This window comes from Panthera leo, chromosome D1 (assembly GCF_018350215.1).
Source record: "Panthera leo isolate Ple1 chromosome D1, P.leo_Ple1_pat1.1, whole genome shotgun sequence".
Classification (NCBI taxonomy): Eukaryota; Metazoa; Chordata; class Mammalia; order Carnivora; family Felidae; genus Panthera; species Panthera leo.
In genome coordinates this window covers 101834025-101848243 of record NC_056688.1, presented here as the reverse complement: position 1 = coordinate 101848243, position 14219 = coordinate 101834025, and the positions used below count along the sequence as shown (strand labels likewise).

Genomic DNA, 14219 nt, shown 5'->3' with positions numbered 1-14219 from the left:
AGATGGGAGCAGAGAGTTGCTAAGAATCTCTCGCTTTTACTTAGTTTTTGACAAAGATTTCAGTCACCAGTAGGTAAAAGTGTTTGATTAAACCAGAGAGTGTTAGGATGGAGAAATAGCTTCACCAGAAGTCATTGAGTCCATCTGCCTAAATCTATTTACTTATGGCTATTTTCATTCATTCACTTATTCATTCATTCAGTTTTGACACAGATGGCAGCTTTTCAAGAGTAAATTTTAGTTATGAAATTAAGCATATTTGTTGCAAAACAAGTCCGACCACTCAGACAAGCATGAAGCACCCCCACTCTCTGTGGCTCCTTTCAATGTCATGTTACTAAAGTAACCAATGTTAACAGCGTGGCCAGTGACTTTGCACAATTCTATGATCATGTCCATAGGCACACACCAATGTCTTTTACACATGAGGTAGGTTTTACCCCCACCTTGTTCACCTTTGTTTACATGTTGGGGGGTTGGTCAACGAGAAGATCTGACCTCTGGTTGATCTGTGATCTGGACCCTGGCAACTGGAGGCTCCTCTCCCAGACCCTGTCCTTGGAACGTGCATTCTGCCTGCCTTCTCGGCTCCCAAAAGCTGCCCCAAGGACACAGCCTTGAGACAGTGATGTGTTCTTGGACACTCTGGACGGCATGTGTGACTGCCTCTATCTAATCTTTCAAGATTGGGCAGGAGGCAGAAGGGCTATGGTCTTACTGGTGCGCCCAGGACAACCTCGCAAGTAAGTTCTCTTGTCTGGTCAACCTGCTCCCTAGCATTCCGGAGTGGCCTGCTTCTCTCTCTGGTCTCTCCCTGCCTTTGGTGATGGGAGCCAGTTGCGGATTTCAGCGGAAGCTCCCCAGGAAGTTGCAAACCCACGCAAACTGTGATCGGTTCTACAGATTAAGGTTTGACTTGATTTTTTTTATCTATCAATGATTGTATCAGGACGTTTCCTCCGAACCAAAACATTAATATGTAATTTACTTTTTTTAATAATTAGCACCCAACACTTCAAGAAGAGAATGTATGTTTCTCCTGATGATACAAATTGAGGTTGTTTCCTTCCCCCCCCCCCCCCCCACAAATGATGTTGCAGCATTTATGTCTGGTGTTGATATTGCGACAGCACAGATTTCCAAATGTAAGAGAGCCAGGTCAACGAGTATGTGAATTTTAACAGAAATCATCAAATTACTTTCTGAAAATGTAGCTGTTCTATACTTAGCCAATGTCGCTAAGTGTAATGTCGTGGTCAACATTCGTGGGCAACCTTACCAGCATTGCACAAATCGTTGTGATGTCTGCTAACGTGACAAATGAAAAAGAAACACTGTCTTGTCATTGTGATTTCATTTTTCCCAGCCATTGTGAAGTTCAGCAATTTTTAGTATATTTATATTTTTGGCCATTCCCATTTCCTGCTGTACCCATTGCTCATCCAGCCATTTATTGGTCCATGTCTCTACTGTGTGTCATACACACGTACGTTTGGGTTCAGGACTTTCTCATCGGGACATTACCTTATTGTAAGTCACCTACTTTGCAAAAGCCCTCTCACTTTCCATTGTTCAACAGAACAAAGTGTATGAAACTTTATTAATGAACACTGTTGACCTTTCTCTTACAAAATTTGCTCTTCTAATCTGGAATAAATGTCCTCCCACATATGAGACTATATAAATGTTCCTCTGTACTTTCTGTTGGCATATAGTACATTTGTACCTTTACTATATCTGTAAATTATTTTGTATTCCCCTTCACTTTATGGAAGGGGAATGGAGAAGACTGATGAAAAAAATATAAGTAGTCTATAAGCAACCTGGTAAGTACTCAGGAATAAAGGGAACTTCTAGTTCTCAGCCCAGTGTTCTTTTACATGTTATAAACCAACGTCTAAGGTACAACACAACAGAGTTCTAATTACCAAAACTGCTGGAGAAGTTTTCCTTTCAAACTTCGTCCCAAATGTATATCTTACCTCCTTATTCCCCAAGCTGTAGACGAGGGGGTTCAACATGGGCATCACCACAGTATACAACAGAGAAATCACTTTATTGATATCCAGGGAGGGACTTGAGCCAGGTCGAACAGAGATAAAGAAAAGAGTCCCATACAGGATGGAGACAACTACCAGGTGAGAGGAGCAGGTGGAGAAAGCGTTCTGCCTCCCATGAGCAGTCTTCTTCCAGATGGCCACCAGGATGCAAACATGGGAAACCATCATGATCAGGGCACTGAGGATTCCTGTAGATCCAGCCAAAAAGAAAAATGTAAGTTGAGTCAAGGAAGTGTTTGCACATGTAAGAGAAAGCAGAAGGGAAATATCACAGAAAAAATGATTGATGATATTTGGACCACACAAGGGTAAGCAAAAAGTCAATGTCATATAGGTCATGCTGCTTAGAAGAGCCATGCCATAAGGCCCTACAACCAGCTGCACAGAGACCCTCTGGGACATAATGAGGGCATGCAACAAGGGCTTACCGATGGCCAAATACCAGTCATGTGCCATGGACGTCAGGAAGAAACATTCAGATACCACAAAGAAACCAGAGAACCACATCTGTGTGGTACAACCCTGAGAGAGCTGACTTTTTTCTATGCAAAGATATCACACAGCATCTTGGGGGCAATGGAAGAAGAGGAACAATACCTAAAAGGTCGAGGGGCTAAGAAAAATACATAGACTTTCACTGGTCAGTTGTAACCTGTGTAAGAAATTTAAAAGTACATTTTATTTTTGCAATGTTAATTAGCATACACAAAATTGCTTCTTTTAAAAAAATTTAATGTTTATTTATTTTGAGACAGAGAGACAGAACACAAAAAGGGGAGGAGCAGAAAGAGATGGGGAACAGAGAACCTGAAGCAGGCTCCTGCTTCCGCACAGAGCCTGACACGGGGCTTGAAACCACAAACCATAAGATCCTGACCTGAGCTGAAGTCAGTCGCTCAGCTGACTGAGCCGCCCAGGTGCCCCATATTCATCATAGCTTCTTCAATGTATTACAAGTGTTTTTTAATCTAAAGGAGGCAGTTAGGAAAACAGCACTGGACTGGCAACGGTATTCCTGAGGAATAGTTCCTGTCCCTTGGGACACCGTGCAAACTTGGGCGATTTATACTTGATCTTTTTGGATTCGGCACCCTCTGCCATCCAAAGAGCAGTCTAAGTATCAAATCTAAATTTCCCTTGGGTTCTAAAATTGTATTTGAAACGAGAATAAGTATCTGTATTTCATCTTTATCACATGATAGAATAACAATGCCTACCTAGGAATACCGTAACCAGTGAGATTGTAAGAAATGATGAAAAATTCAGACCCTGATAATAGACATTTGGGACCGGCTAAACAGAACAGAAATAAAGCCCTTTCCATTCCTGTTTTGATGGAGAGGATAGTGCCATTCAGATGAAATGAGGACAACATTCATATCTGTGTATATTAATCTCTTCCCCTTATAAAAGGCTTACAAAGAGAAATGTCAACAAATGTCGGTAGCATTCTTTACAAGGGGTAGTTCTATGGAAACTCATAATAGTCATTTTTATATTTATAAAGGACAGGCCTGCAAATGAGAGATTGGATACATTTACTCTTTAACCATCATGAATACAGAAATGGCAGAAAGAAATAGGAACAGAGGATTCATATTTGGGGTTAAATGAATCAAAGAAATTTCCAGATCGTGTAATTCATATAATCATATCATATAATTCAAAAAAGAAATATAATGGTTTGGGAGGCACTGAGATGCCCTTCCTTTGAGATTAATTAATCTATTAAATATTGTATAGGAACTTCCCATGGAAATCAAGAGAAAAATAAGTATCCACTCTAGTCTCAACTGACGTGATCATTAGCGGCAATGTTACCATACATTTCCATGAATATATGAATATATTTTGTTCATTGAAATAAAATTATTTCCCCTAATTCCCTGTAATGTTTATAAACCTATTTAAGGCATAAATTCTGACAGGTGATCTCTATGTTATTAACACAATGTGTGAAATGCTTACCATTTTTATTGTTACAAAATTTTTAAGTATTTTTCTGACTCATCAACTGAGTAAAAACACATCAAGCTGTTTAAAATGACAGTAAGAAACACAAGGTGTGGGATTATCCGTAAGAAAGAGTCCAGATTCATATGTTTGTTACCAGGTCAAACAATTTCCTATATTAAAAAAAGTATTCACACTTTGAAGATAGAGTGATTAAGATGTGAACCCTGAAATGCTACAGTGACAAAACAATAGTTAATATAATGTTTGTGCCCCCTGAGTTTATCATTACTTGAGAATTATCTGTGGAATGCATTTTCCACAGGGCAATTGCTTATTAATGGCAGCACTAAAATCAATCGCGGGAAATAGTGCCTGGGCATAAAAAGAAAGCCCACTTTTCAAAGCAGTGTTTGATAAATCCAAGACGACATATGCCGCAGCATTTCAGAGAAAGCTCCCTTCTTCACTGAGAGCTGAAGTGGTTGGAAAAACACTGCTTTCGTTTCATGCCTAACACAGTTCAAAATCTACGTGCAATGGCAGGCAGTGGTTGTGGACATTTGTGGACCCACCAGGGGAGGGCGTTTCGTGAAGGGAACGTGCTTCCATCCTTCCATTGCTCAGCACGCAAACAGGAATAAGACTCCGCCTCCCCTGTAAGGGGGACGATTTCTATGACCTTTGCATTTCTACATTCGGTGACCCGAGAATTTACCTGGACGTTGAAGTATCAGAAAGAGAGAAGAAGATCCGGCTTAAAATCGGGATCAAAACCTCAGTTATTTAGTGACCTGAAGAGCTGGACTAAACCAAAGACCACTCTCTCTGGGGTACTGGGACAATGAGTTTATGTTCCCACAGATCAGGTTCATTCTGAAGTCTTGCTAGTGTATTTCAAAACTTGCTGTTAATCAATATGCGGGATACTCATTTCTTTAAGTTCATAGTACCCCTGGCTGAGTTCAAGGTAAATCAAAGCACAGACTTTTCAAAGAAGGAGATGTCATTGTGCACGAAAATGGTTGGGAAATATTTCATGGGCAGATTGGTTTGGAAAGGTGGACAAGTTTGAGATGACCTGAAATTGAGAGGAAAGACATTTCAGGTAGAACTAAGGAGATGAACAGAGGCAGGGAGGCAGGAACATTCAACTTGATTGGAATAAAGCTTCATGAAGGAGAAGAGAAAATATCACATTGAGGGAATAGTGGCATAGGCAGAATAATGGTCTCCAGTGATGTCCACCTCTTAACCCCAGGGACCGGTGATCATGTCACCTTACATGGTAAAAAGTGACTTTACCCATGTTATTAACTTAAGGACCTTGGAATGAGATTATCTGTGAGCCCTTCTCAGGAGATGTAAGTAAGGAACATGGGCAGATATGCAACTCTGAGGGTTTTGAAGATGAAGGAAGGGGCCATCAGCTAAGAAATGTGGGCAGGGTTTAATAGCTGGAGAAAGCGGGAAACATTTTCCTCTAGAGATTCCAGGAAGCAATGCAATCCTGCCAACACCTGATTGTAGTCTGGTGAGACCCATGTAGGACTCCTTAGCCTGCAGAGCATTAAATCAATACATTGTGTATACAACATTATGTTGTTTTAGCCACTGAACTTGTGGTAATTTGTCAGGACAGCATTGAGAAACTAAAACACATAGGTTGGATGACCTCAGTCACCACTTTCTCTCAAAACCTTCTATGATCCCCTAAAAGGGTTATGATCTCCCACCTCTGAAACTGCCATAACATTTCCCCAGTAGCTCGTCTCCAGTGTCATCTGACTTTTAAGAGTCAAGGACATGGTCTTACAATGGTCTATATCCTATGAAGTCCTGATGTCAGAGAGTTGCTGAGAAGACATATTCTGTAAGCATTTTTGAGCGATGTGTAAATTAAAGCAAAAATATTTCACAATCCATAATAATTTGAATGTAGCATTTAAATTATATCATACACTTTGCTTAAAGGAGGTAGAATAGGGGCACGTGCGTGGTTCAGTCAGTTAAGCATCTGATTCTTGATTCCAGCTCAGGTCATGACCTCAGGGTTTGTGGGTTCACGCCCTGCATCAGGCTCCGTGCTAACTGTGGAGCCTGTTTGAGATTCTCCCTCTTTCGCTGCCCCTCCTCAGCTCTCTCTCTTTCCCTCTATCTCTCTCTCTCAAAATAAATAAATGAACTTAATTTTTTTAATCAAGTAGTATAAAGCCATTTTGCCCCATTCTTCTACTTGAAACCAACCAAAACTGGTAAGGAAACGGACAATAACAACAAGAAAAGATAAAGAAAATGACACTTTATGAAACTTCAAGAGAAGGAAATGATATGATATGAAAAAGATGATAAAGCAAATTCTATTATAGGAAAATGCTTCACTTTGACATTGAGAAAAATTTTCCCTCTGAAGAATGTAAACACTAAAAAAAAAGATATAATTGCTTAATATAATGGCTAGCTAACTGGCTGACTAGAGGTGGTCGTCAAGAGGATGTAGCTACCCATTGACTGTCTAGCTGGACCTGGGCAATCAGAGGCTCTGAGGCCCCCACCCAGGGTCCTTGGAATGTACACTCTGCCCACCTGTCCAGAGCGGGAGCTGTTTTCAAGGAGGCAGCCTCAAGGGAGTAATGTGTTGTTGAGACGATCTGGATGGCGTATGTGACTGAACACACTGAAGGCCCCTATATAAACGTTTAAGGGGGCGCCTGGGAGGCTCTGTCGGTTAAGTGTCCAACTCTTGATTTTAGCTCAGGTCATGATCTCATGGTTCCTGGGTTTGAGCCCCACATCCGGCCCTGCACTTACCGCACGGAGCCCACTTGAGATCTTCTGCCTTCCTCTCTCTTTCTCTAACCTTCCACTGCTCATGCTCTATCTTTATCTCTCTCAAAAAATTAATAAACTTTAAAAGATTCCAGCAGGCAGGTGTGGAGAGATGCTCATCATGCTGCTGTCCCAAAGAAGCATTATCTGGAAGTTTTCTTCTTTGTTAAACTTGCCACCTGCCATACGATGTGGGCTGCCTCTTTCCTCAGTCTCTCCTGCCCTCTGACTACAGTGGCCAGTTTTAGATGTTTCCTAGGTAATTCCCAAGTTTAGGAACCAACAATTGGTGAGCCAGCTAGGAGACCTAAGAATGGAGTCTCGGGAAAGAGGCATCGGGAGGGAAATCTCAAGTTGGCCCGTGACCTCTGTATGGGGAGGGGTGGCCTGTGTGTAGATGCTGGTGGACCGCCGCTTGAGTGCAGAGATGCCCCCAGATGCCAGCTGCTTCGATGCCCCTGTTTGTGGGACTGCTGCAAAGTACGAAAGAAGTGGCTGCATGGTGGGCTGGCCTCTGCTGTGGGAAGCCTGCCTAGTCACCTACACACAGCTAGAGACTGACGCTTGCGTTAGAAAGTTAGAAGAGCTGAGGTTTGAGAAGAAAGGGCAGGTGTCCACCCTCTGCTGTCTTCGGGGCTGGCAGACGAGGTGTGCTTACGTAGAACTAAAACTTAATTTTCCTTCATCTGCTAAGCCATGAAGGTTTCTTGGACTATTGCTCTATCTTGATAAGATTGTGAGAGTTTTTATTTCTCTTCTAAGTAATCTGTGCTTTATCAGAATTATTTCCTGTGCTTTCTGTTGTCTCTATCAAGTGTTTGATTACTTAAGAATCCATCTTTACTAGACTTACAGGAAAAAACTAAAAGACTATCAGAAAAATACTGTCCTCAATGTTTTATTAGTGAAAATAAGAGATATAAACATAAATATGTTTCAATGTTTGTATACATCTTAGGTGAAAAGAACGGTCCTCAGGTTCAAGTATACAAATTGGTACAAGAACTGTCTACTGGTTAATTTTGTTTCTTATCACATCTCAAAAGTAAGCAGTTAGTGGCAGTCGTGTGTGGATGTTTTATTAGTCCATCAAAGGCTTTGGAGAATGGTCAGTGTCCTCCATGTTTATTATATGTGGTTACTTCCAGGGTAATCACTGACTAACTCTTGGTTAATTATGTGTTATCCCTCATCAGAGGATTCTATACTGTCTTTGCTTTATTGCTGGTTCACAAAACAATAGAGGAAAATTGACTAAAATCTTAGATCAGCATTGATAGGGCAATTTCACTTAAAATTATTGAGAATATTACTATAACATGTTCCATTAGCCAAACCTATAGCCCTGATAAAAGTGTAAAGGTAGAGCACAGGCAAGACCCAATGCAGAAAGATCATGTGAACATCGCAAACGCATTTTGTTTTATTTTTATTTTTTAAAGTTTACTTATTTGAGAGAGAGAGAGAGCGAGCAGGGAAGGGACAGAGAGAGAGGGAGACACAGAATCTGAGGCAGGCTCCACGCTCCAAGCTGTCAGCACAGGGCCCGACTCGGGGCTTGAACTCACAGGCTGGGAGATCATGACCTGAGCCGAAGTCGGATGCTTAACTGATTGAGCCACCCGGGCACCCTGCAAATGCATTTTAAACAATTGCCTTCAATCCTTCGGATGTGCTTTCTTGGTTGAGACTAGGAATGATAAGTGGGGGGACTAAAGAGACGTGTCACAGTCTACCAATGATACTATTTCGTGGGTTCCTTACCACTGTAATCCCATATTTTATAGTGCCTAGAGTGTAAATGCCTCTGTGTATCTTCTAACTACTAACTCAAGAGATAAGTGCAATCATCCCAGACAATCACAATACTAAACCTTAGCTATCCTGCAAAATTCGTAGCTTCCAAATGTTCCCGCAACCTCTTATCCCTAAATGCACTTAAGCAGCCAATAACTGTTACCCTGAGATTCCATCTTCCTGTTCGTACCTTCTGTCCCATGACTAAGATGACTCATTTCCTCCTACTTTCCAAGAATTTGCGCAGGGAATAATTCTTAGAAGAAAATTAAGTTTCGAATGACCATCCCCAATCAGCCTTAAAATCGTTCAGCTACTTCCTCCCCGCAGAACACTCATGTTAAGCTACTCCCCACATTTTAGCACTCTTAATACATGCTTGATTAAAGACTTTGGGTTGATATTTTCTTTCTTTCAGTGTAGGATTTACCTTAAAGGGTTGTAAATATAAAATGTTAGCAAACATTTTAGCAGAGAACAGGCTTCATAGCAGTTCCTCCATAAACGGTAGTAATACTGATGCTTCCAATAATTAAAAACATTTGTAGCTGATTTCATCGGAGGATGACGATGACGATGATGACGATGACGATGATGACGATGACGATGATGATGAAGCCTAGGAAAGGAAACCGCCAATAATTGGGAGCGACTTGGAACAATCACAGTGGAACAGTAAACTTTTTGAGGCTAGAGCAAACCCAACAGTAGGGCACATTGCCAGCAGTAAACTGAAATGCAAACAGCAAATTACTCTGATGCTTAAATTATTGTTTTCCTTGGTGATACCACACAGTGTTGCAGATTTTTTTCAGGCCGTTGTTTCTTTACTGATACACATCTCCGTGTTGCTTGCCGGCATTTTCGAAAGGGAATTTTATAGACTTCTTGCTAGAGATTTCTGTCTCAAGCCTCTAGAAACAAGCCAGGTCCTTTCCTGCCACGTAAGCCTCTGCCATTAGGATACAAGTAATAACGGAGCATTTTTTACCGTCACAGTTAGAAGAAGGCCGAAAAATTTGTAGTCTTACCCTTTGACACTGAAATGGGAGATGAAATGAGGTCACATATGTCTAGGGGTTTTTAAATGGAGCCAGGAGGCCAGAAAGGAGATGGGCCTTTTGTGCGTCCTCATCAGTGAAACCATCAACTTTTGGACGGGGCTAAACCACAAATATTCCAAGGATTCAGCCCAAACACCTGCAACTTGCTACACTAGGAAACTTTGCTTAGTGATAGCCTTAGCAACAAATTATATTCAGTTTCGTTTTCTGCCTCCAACACCAATCAAAATTCTTTGTAAACAACAAATACAAGCCATCTCTTATGTCTTCATAACCTCTTGACTTTTGTTCTCTGAGAGGACACAGTTTGGGCTGCTACCCAAATCTGTGTCCCCCAAATTGCAGTTCTGAGACCCCCAAATATAATGCTTGGTTTTATTTTAGCTTTGCCTCTTTCCTTGGTCAACGCCAAGTTTTTAGAGTTAAATAAAAGACTTCTACATCTTTGAAAAATGCCTGTATTCAATGAGTGGATTTACTTTTTAAAGTGCCCAGGGAAACAGTGCGTGAAACTTCAAACCACGGAAAGGCCAACCTTGCTTTGACTTGGTCTGTGGGACTGCAGCAAAGTATTTGGGCAGAGTCCTCTTCTCTGCCCAGGGAAGCAGGCTTGGCAGAGAAGAGATCGGTGGCAATGAATTCCTTGCATTTGTAAAGGAAGTTGCTTGTGAAGTTTATTCTTAAGCTATGCCACTTGAGATCCAGATCTCTTTTTTGTTGTTTAATGTTTTTAATTTTTATATTTTATTATTTTCATTTTTCATTATTGAAGTATATTTGATATACAATGTTATATTAGTTTTGAGTGTACAATATATTATGTCAACAATATACATTACTCAGTGCCCACTATGATAAATGTAGTCACCATCTGTCACCATACACTATTTACTAAAATTTTTATGCTGCGCTTCCTTTTTTTTTTCAAATGAAAATACCTTTATCTTACGAATTTTAGAAAACAAAAAAGGAAGAGGAGAAAAATGTTACCCAGAATCTTACCATCCAAGGGCAAGCAATTATAACATTTGAGCCAATTTTCTTTCAGTTTTTTATTCTGCTTAGCTACTTTTTCATAATTATGACTTTTTAATCCACATTTAAAAAATTAATGTTTACTTATTTTTGAGAGAGGGAACCTGAAGCAGGCTCCAGGCTCTGAGCTGTCAGCACAGAGTCCGATGTGGGACTTGAACCCATGAATCATGAAACGTGAGCTGAAGTCCAGTGCTTAACCGACTGAGCCACCCAGACACCCCTTTAACCTACATTTTAATTCACATTATGTATTATTACTTTTTTTTATCAATTCAAGTATAATTAACATACAGTGCTTTCTTAGTGCCAGGTGGACATTATAATGATTCAACAATTTTATACATTACTCAGTTCTCATCATGATAAGTGTACTCTTAATTTCCTTCACCTATTTCATTCATCCCCCCACCCCCACCTCCACTCTAGAAACCACCAGTTTGTTGTCTATATATAAAACTCTGTTTTTTTTTTTGTTTGCCTATTTATTTATTTATTTATTTACTTACTTACTTATTTATGTTTCTTAAATTCTACATATGAGTGAAATCATATAATAGTTGTCATTCTCTGACTGACTTATTTCATTAGCATTAAACCCTCTAGACACATAAATTTGATTACTAATGGCAACATTTTATTTTGTGGCTCAGTTAATGGCCGAGAACTTCTATTGTGCATATAAACTACAAATGCTATAATTTATTTTATTTATTTTTTTAGCTTTAGCTTGAAGTACTTGTTATTTTTTTAAAATTTTTATTCATTTAGTTTACTTTTTATTTTATTTTATTTATTTATTTTTTTAAGTTTACATCCAAATTAGTTAGCATTTAGTGCAACAATGATTTCAGGAGTAGATTCCTTAATGCCTCTTACCCATTTAGCCCATCCCCCCCCACACCCCCTCCAGCAACCCTCTGTTTGTCTCCATATTTAATAGTCTCTTATGTTTTGTCCCCCTCCCTGTTTTACAATATTTTTGTTTCCTTTCCCTTGTGTTCATCTCTTCTGTGTCTTTAAGTCCTCATATGAGTGAAGTCATATATTTGTCTTTCTCTGACTGACTAGTTTCCAAATGCTGTAATTGATTAAGTGAATTGTCCTTTATTCTTGTAGCCAGACTCTTTAGAGAACTCTGTGCTAGGTTCAAGTTTTAGAGATGCTGAGTCTGTTCTTAATGGAGTCTCCTCTTGTCGTCCAAGAGGTAAATGAGAGTTAAAATGCCTAAGGGCAAGCAGTTTCTAAAGGATATTTTTTTTTGTAATATAGTTATCCAAAATTTTATTAGGAATTGTTTTCCATATCTCTTTGTATTATAAATTCATTGAACTATCCAGGTAAGTGGATTGAGTTATTTCAGATGCCTGTACCATGTTAAACTATGAGGGTTTTTTGTTTATTTATAATATGGGTGCTAAATTTTGTTCAGCTTTGTAATTCCAACAGCTTTTATTGGGTTACCTCATACATGACCATAGCTTATTACCTCCTTTCTTATAAATGTGTGCTATTCCTCCATTGAAAGACTGAGGTTTTTTCCCTTGCCTTTGAATGTAGGCTGCCCTTAGTAACTTGCTTGATCAATGAATTCAGCAGATTCTTGGGCGGAATTCTGGAATCAGATCACTCACTGGACACCTGGCAGCAAGAGTCCCTTAATGGTGGAATGGGGCAGTCATAACCACTAGCATGCCCAAGCATTGCAATCACTAAGACCAGTGGATTGGGTTGGGGTACAGGTGAAACCTACACATTGAATTATTTAATTATCTCTAGGCTGTGAAAGCGCAGAAGATATGGTAACTATTGGACTATGAAGTTTGTTGTTAAATGAATACCTCTCACATGCTAAAGGATGAAAATAACAGGCCAATTTCCAATGCATGATATGATGTCAAAATCAGATAGGCAACATTTAAAAAGGTCTTCATCTCCTACAGTTAGAGACCAGACTGCATAGAAGCTCAATCCAACAACCTGATACTGGAAAACAGAATAAGAAAGGAGCTGAATTCATACCTCTGCAAATTTCCAGTATAAAAGTCAGGATTCTGATAGGGAAGGAGTTGGACACTGAGAATAGGGAATAAGACATCTGATGTGTTTGAGATATTCCATTTTTCCCAAATCTTCTGACCCTGTAAAGTAGCCCTCTCCCCCTTGCTGGAAGAGACCAACCTTCCGCTGCCAGAGACAATAAAGAGCCCTCACCTGAGGGAGGTGTGACACAAGATAATAAATATTTTTCTCAATATCTTGTCCCACCTCCCCTTTTAGCTTTTCGACCTAAACCAAGAGCAAGGCTTAGAATGGTTTGGTCTGAAGACTAAAGAGAATTGGCCACAAAAAGAGTTACAGGGCTTGGCTAATAAGTACCAGCCAGAAATGGAAAACAGCTTGAAGGTAATGTGCTTAGGGAGGGAGGAATATAAAGCTGGATGAGGAAGAATTTACTGATGCAGAACTCCAGTGACTCAAAAGTTACCTTCTAAGCAAGACACCAGGAGTGTATTCTTATGTACTATCAGGGTATCTCCTTGAGCTTTGAAACGAATGACAGCCTACAGTAAGTGCAGTAGAAATAACATTATTACCGTGGGAGAGTATTGAAGAAGGGGCCCAAAGGCTCAGAGATGTTAGGACGTTTGAAAGGAATTATGATATAAGTAAATATATATGATGATGATGATGCTATCAGGAATCCATTAAAAATATCCCAAGGGACTATGTTCCCTGAGAGGACACTTCTTCCACTGAAACAATAAAGAAAGGCACTAATAAGAGGGGCTCCAGCTGGTGGGAAGCCAGTGGTATGAGATATTGTTATGCATCCAGGCTTCCTAGAGCCAGGGAGAATGATAGGATTCCAGAACACGTGAATAAAGAAATTAATGCCACCACCAAAGACATAGAGGATACAGCAGAAGTAATCATATTATCTCTCTATTTAAGTCAGCAGTCTGGCCATCCAGAAATCAGATGGCTCTTAGAGAATGGCTGTAGACTGCTTAAAGTTCAACCAAATAGTGGCCCAATAGCAGCTCCATACCTTACATGGGATCGTTTACAAGGTCTCCCATGCATGGTATGCAGTTAATGACTTGGGAAATGTATCCTTTTCTATTCTGCCTAGAATGGAGGATGAGAAACAATTTATATTCATATGAGATGAACAACAATATTGATTTACAATTTTTCCTCAAGGCTGTATTAACTCGCCTCCCCTCCTTAATATAGTCCCCAGGTATGTGGCCCCCTAAGGTATTTGGCCTCCTACCTACTACACTTAGTGGATACTAATTGTAATGTCTACTATATTGGTAATATCATGCTGATAGAGCAGGTTACACAAGCAGATGCTGGAACATTGGAGACCTTGATAAGACACCTGCGCTCCAGACGGTGGGAGACAGAACACAAACACACAAACACCTGTTAGGATTCAGGAACTTGAAATGTCGGGTGAGTTTTACAGGTC

At 40.0% G+C, this 14219-nt stretch overlaps 1 pseudogene; it reads right to left on the bottom strand.

Annotated features, from left to right (window-relative positions):
* Positions 1-480: 480 nt before the first annotated feature.
* On the bottom strand, positions 481-5821 carry LOC122201333 (annotated as a pseudogene).
* Positions 5822-14219: the final 8398 nt, after the last annotated feature.